This window comes from Drosophila bipectinata, chromosome 2L (assembly GCF_030179905.1).
Source record: "Drosophila bipectinata strain 14024-0381.07 chromosome 2L, DbipHiC1v2, whole genome shotgun sequence".
In the NCBI taxonomy this organism is placed as follows: domain Eukaryota; kingdom Metazoa; phylum Arthropoda; class Insecta; order Diptera; family Drosophilidae; genus Drosophila; species Drosophila bipectinata.
The window spans coordinates 20882002-20888021 of NC_091736.1; the positions used below are offsets into that span (position 1 = coordinate 20882002).

Genomic DNA, 6020 nt, shown 5'->3' on the forward strand with positions numbered 1-6020 from the left:
CTTGATAGCTATATGAATTTATGGGTTAAAGGCACAAAAAAACAATAAATATTTAAAACAAGCAGAGCCATTATTAAAATCATTTAAACACTCCGCGGGTTTAATAAAAACTTGTTAAATTAATCTGTCAGTCGGGCAGAGGCGATATGCATATAATAACATTTTAATCAATTATAATGCCGTAAAATAAAGCAAACACAATGTTGAGGACAAGGAGCCTTTATTGACATATCGACAGCAAATAAAACCACAGCACCGACAACAACAATAACAACAACAACAAAAAACAGATAATCCAAGCAACAAAGATTTATTGCAAATAGTATAAGCACACAAACTTTTATTTTTTTCGCTTATTTAAACGGAAAATAAAACCCATGTGGTTCGCAATGGGACAGCACAGTTTAATGAGGTTAGAGTTGAGCGGAATTTGCAATAAATCCGCAATAAGCTAACAGAGCACAAACTAAAACTTAAGACTAAAGATACTCCGCTCGAGGTGTACTCACATAAGACTCATATGTATGTATAGATAGAACACAGGACAGATACAGTTAATGATGGTTCGAGAGTCAGTATAGATTCAAAAATACACCACAAACCCACAGAGAAAGCAAACAGGCACTTTGAATTTAGTTTCTGGTGACTTTTCTTATAGACGGCACGTTACGCTACGAGACGTAATGACATAAGCGTACAAACGTTTTATCTAGATTTTGAAACTGCGTTAACGACCACGACAATTACGGAACGCTCTCCAAAACTTCTTTTCACAATTGACTAAAACTTTATTTATTATATGGCCAGATCTATAGACGCACAAAACGAAAAGCTGACGAACACACAGAAAGTCGAACTAAATAGGTATTGCAATTAGAGACGATCAGCAACGTTATCAAGACAACAGACTCTGACAAACTAAAAAGGCACAAGGCGAAAAAAACACAAAAATTTAAATCAAATAAGTGGAAATTACTTTCGAGCAAGGACAACAACAAGAAACACACTGATAATGCTCATGATCTGCGATCGAATTAAGAGGAGGCGATCCGAGAGCTGTCGCGTTGAAAGAGAATGTTCTCCCTCGCCTGAGCTATTTTCGAAAATTGATAAGACAGTTCGAATCGATTAGTGGCTGGCTGGCATTTAGATTCGAAAAAAACAGCCACCAAAAATAAAATCCACAATGCAAGTGGAGGCAGGGACCGGTTATCGGAAGGAATGCACCTCGTGGGTTTCTTATCTCAGCGGGAAACTTGCGGATAGGTCGGGGTCTGTGAGAAATATTTATCAGACTTATGGAGGTGACGATTTAAATAATTATATTATATTTATTTTAAAATGTTAACACACCATCAAGTAATTCCATTAGCTTTATTAAGAAACGCCAATCGGAAGATGCCCTCCCTTGCAGTATATTTTTTCCATCCCATTGGGCTAAACATCTTTTAGGACCTTTTAATGGAGTCCGTTTACTGATACCCGAGCTGAAAACAAGACTGAAATCGATTTACAGGACACGGGGCACGTGACTATCAGGTATAGCCCGCTGACCCCAGACCAGCCCCCGGGTCATGTGTGCGTTTTCCGCCGAACCACCAGACACCACACTCTACCCACATAGCCCCTGTTTCCAGTTCAATTGGCTACTTAAAACTTTAACAGCCGTAAATTCGCAACAAGCAAGGGCTATGAAATTTAATAGCAGACGCGGAAGTACTTCCCTTTCCGCATGACTCGTCCTGGAAATGACTGACCAATACAATACGCAACTGTATTAGCTCACGTCTGGTCCTTATTTCGATGTTCCTGCTAGAGCCAAACACATATTATTGACTTTTATTGCTGTTTCTACGCTCCCGGCTTTGTCTGGGGATATGGCTAGAAATTACAGGCAAAATTGCATACAAACCTTATTTTCAAATATGGTTATATACCTATTCTATGCCTTTTGATAAATACTATTATACAAATAAATACCCGATCCAAAAAAGTAGGACTATTAATTATAAAAGTTACAAGATTAAAGATTTCCTAATGTTTATTCTATATTTTAGTTCTATATTTTAATATTTATTTTTCAATTTTATATAATTTTATAAAAATTATTTAAAATATAATTTTATATTTATATAATTTTATAAAAATTATTTAAAATTTTCAAACATTCTCCACTGTACTCCGTTTGCTACCACATTTTCTGGAGCTACTGCTTGGGCTTCCACTGCTTCTATTGCAGCGCCTGGTACTTGTTCCCCTGTTTTAGCCTTAACCCTTCTCGTCCTGTGTGTGTTTACATTTTCAACTATGTAATTCGTTGCATTTTATTGCATGCGTGTGAGTGTAAAATATTTATGGGCTGCCTGGAGGGACACTGCTACCAGGCCACCACCATGTTGGCCAAAACCGAACTGGACACAAGCTTTTCATTCGATTTCTCCCCTGGCTGGTTTTCCGCCACTGCTGCTCAAGTTTAACGAAGTGTTAAATGGCCAGAAGCGGGCTGCAAGGGGTTAAGAAGCCGGACTGGCTGCCATTTTAGCCCCTTCCCTCTAAGAGCTGGTCAATGCCTTTTTATCAAAATTTGTCACGCACGGAGTATTTTGCGATTTTTTCCCTTCGTTCGCTCCCCATCCGAGATGAATGGATTAATAGAAGGAAAAAGATTTTCATTTGGAAAATGTTTGCGACACGAGTCGCATGAATGACAGCTCAGGCCCAAGTTGGCCAGAATCGGCATGTTGACATGGCTCAGGGCGCACGTGTGTCGTCTCCTAATACCTGAGGATGACAAAAATTGCATTACTTTCACTTTCGACCCTCTCCGAATGGTAAGAAGGCAGCTTAAGCTGTTTATTCTTTGTTTGCCTATAAATACCAGGATGCTATGTTGGAGGAACGATTTTTGGGATTAGGACGTCGTGCTGGTGGACGTTTCATTGTCGAATTTTTATTGAATTATTTTTTGGCAATTTAAGGAGGTAACCATCGAAGATTATTTGTTGTTTGTTTTGCAAGAAGTTTAAGTTTAGAAGTTTGTAAAAAAAAAATTAAATAAGATTAAGTTTTAAAAACTAAATTTCTATCAAAATTTCGTATTTATCTGATACATAAGTATTTGAAAAAAAATAATCAACTGATTGAATAAGGGACTGTCTAGTCTCTTGTATGTATGTATATAACTAACTTGGTTAGGTGTTAATAAAACAATAGTACAATATATATATAAACTCTAGAAGAACTAGGACAAAAATCAATATATAACCTTAATAAGTTAGCCAACTCCAGACCCATTTTAATTAGACGAGTTTGCAGGAACTTGGTATCTTTTCTTTTGTTTCTCTATTCAATTCTAATGAACGGTCATTTGCCAAACTCCCAAGGCCTGAACCAGTTTAGAGTGTTGCAAAGAAATTAGCCATCATTTAGCGTAATGAGCATAATAATAGCAACTAATGGTCAAGCAGCAACCACCAGAGCCAGAGCCGATCCACCATTTGATTAAACAAAGATTGACTGAAGTGCGATTAACTTTGGAATAGGGCGGAAAGTGTTATAAATGTGCAGCCATTTGTACGAGGAGGAGCCAAGGATATAATGATAAACACATATTAGGAGGAAGCCCAAGGCCGGCGAATTACTCAATTAATTCGACTCGCTCTGCCAATAATCATAAATAAACTGCCACGAAAGCTCGGATGGCTACACTTTTAATTATTTCGGCTGGGCCTTGGCTCGGCAAATTTAATAAAGAATAATTACAAGGAAAGCAATATTAGAAATGTGTGTGGCAAAATAATTAACAGAAACTGCCACATCAGGGCTCTTAGGAACTGACAGGCCCGCAATCACAGTCCAGTAATTAACATATAAATTAAGGAATAATATAAATTCTCGCAGCAATAAATTGGTACTCTCGTCTTATAAGAATTTTGACGTTGTTTTTGACATCAGTTGGCTGAGGCTGAGTTGGCAACAGAAACGCCTAGACAGTTAATTAAATTATTTCAATGCCCATTAATTACCCTTGATTAAATATCCAATGCAGTACATGACATACAAGGAGAGAAATTGAATTATTAGCTTACGCCGTTACAATTAGAGCCAATGCATTAAATAAACAAATAAATATTTTAAAATGTATCAGGGCGAGCAGCAGAGAAAATGGAATTGACATCAAACCAATTTCCGTTGCGAAAATTTAAAAGCCGCGGATAAAGGCTGAAACGCAAAAACATTGAAAGCATTTCCTCTTACAGCCTCAAATAATTTTCGTCAAATTAGTTGGCATTTCGCATTGAAACGTCGAGTTCGAAATGGATATGGTTAGCTGTCAGTTGGTAGCAAAAATAAAAACACAGACGAATCGACAAATAAAATAAAACACATTTCCACCAGAATCATTATTTTGTGGGGCACATTCGTGAAATCGGCCATTCCATTGTTTTATGTCAGCTTCATCAGCAACTGAAACTGAACTGGGGCAGCACCGAATGGGGATTCAATTGTGTTGAACAGCGGCAGTAAAATCAACATCCCGGTCGCGGGGAAGAATGGAACTACCGAATACTCAATGCTCTTATTTTTTAAATCCTGCCTTCATAAATTCGTCAAATTTGAGAACTAAAACCATACAATTTCGAGCAAAAAATGGTAAAATAATTTGAGAGTTTGTCCATGTTACTCCCCACTGATCTCCCAGGCTCACAAACAATTCTACCCAATGCCATGGATACCAGTCCATATAAGAGTCGTCCCCAACTCTTTCCCAGTCAGCTGCATTGATGACCGTAGGAAACGCTGATGATGAGAACTAGAATGAGGATGACGTTGATGACGAGGATGCTTGGCTTTGGCTGCAGTTTTTGACGTGGCACGTTCCTGCTCCCCAAATGCCCCTCGGTGATTGCAACGAAACTGCTGACAGATCCGCCGCAGCCATACATGCACAAAAGAGACAAGACAAATGCACAGAAAAATAATCTAAAAATCAAGATTACACAAAAGACACAACATATCAAATTAGATTTAATTTTAGAACCTTATAGGTCCATTAGTTCTGTAATTTTATAAATAATATGGAGGGGAGATTTTTAATATTTTTATATATATGATTTTTTTTGCAATGATTGTATTTGATCTGCCTCGAGGAAAGTCCCAAATATAAAGTCGGTCACCATTTGTGTATTAGGTGTTTTTTCAAATAAAAACATAAGACTACACGTTTTATGAGCAAAAACTGTCAAAATTTACGAGCTCTAAAAACTATCGGTTTTATGAAGTGTAGAAAATATCGTTTTTTTTTTCTTGCTAGGAAGTAGTAGTTTAAATTTTTCATTCTACCTTCTCTAGAATGGCATAACCTCAACTCTTTCAAGAACTTAATTTAATTGTGTGGCTGGTGTCTTCTTTTTTTACGGATCTTTCAAATCTTTTTTCAACCACATCAAACTCTGTCTGTGCCTCAGATCCCTTTTAGCATTTAGCCCGCAAAACTTCAATCAAGCAAAGGACCGCAAATCCCAAAAATCAGTCACAATTATTACACCCGCAGGCAGTGGGAGGTCCTGAGGTCACAATCCTTCGTCTCTCTTCATTAAGCCCTCCATTAAAAACCAAACCGAAGATAAAAGCCTGTGGAGCACAATGCTAAAACTATTTGCCATAACAAATACGATGAATGGGCTGGTTCTGGGGTCTGGGCGGATAAAAGTTGGTCGGCTGATTGATAGACAAGGAGACAGTCGGCGACACCATCGATGTCTATGGCACGAGCCCATCCTGGTATTTCGCCTATGCTGTTCCTCCCTCTGGGCGGTTGTTGTCAATTAACGTTCGACAATGACTTCCGCTTTGGTTGGGCCCTGGCCGCTCTCCCCCGCAAGCTCATCCATCGATCAACTGGTTGACTGCCTGCCTAACTGTCACAGGCTGTTTCCGTTTCCGATTAAAGCTTTGCAAAATAGTTTTGAGAGCACAGCCCTCGCAGTGCCCATTTCTGGTGTAAAAGTTTCGAACGA

At 38.3% G+C, this 6020-nt stretch overlaps 1 long non-coding RNA gene across 1 annotated transcript; it reads left to right on the forward strand.

Annotated features, from left to right (window-relative positions):
• The first annotated feature begins 4005 nt into the window (after positions 1-4005).
• Positions 4006-5105, forward strand: LOC138925779 (uncharacterized). Its single transcript, XR_011441991.1, has 2 exons — positions 4006-4653; positions 4703-5105. It is a non-coding gene; the product is annotated as an uncharacterized lncRNA (long non-coding RNA).
• The last annotated feature ends 915 nt before the right edge of the window (positions 5106-6020 follow it).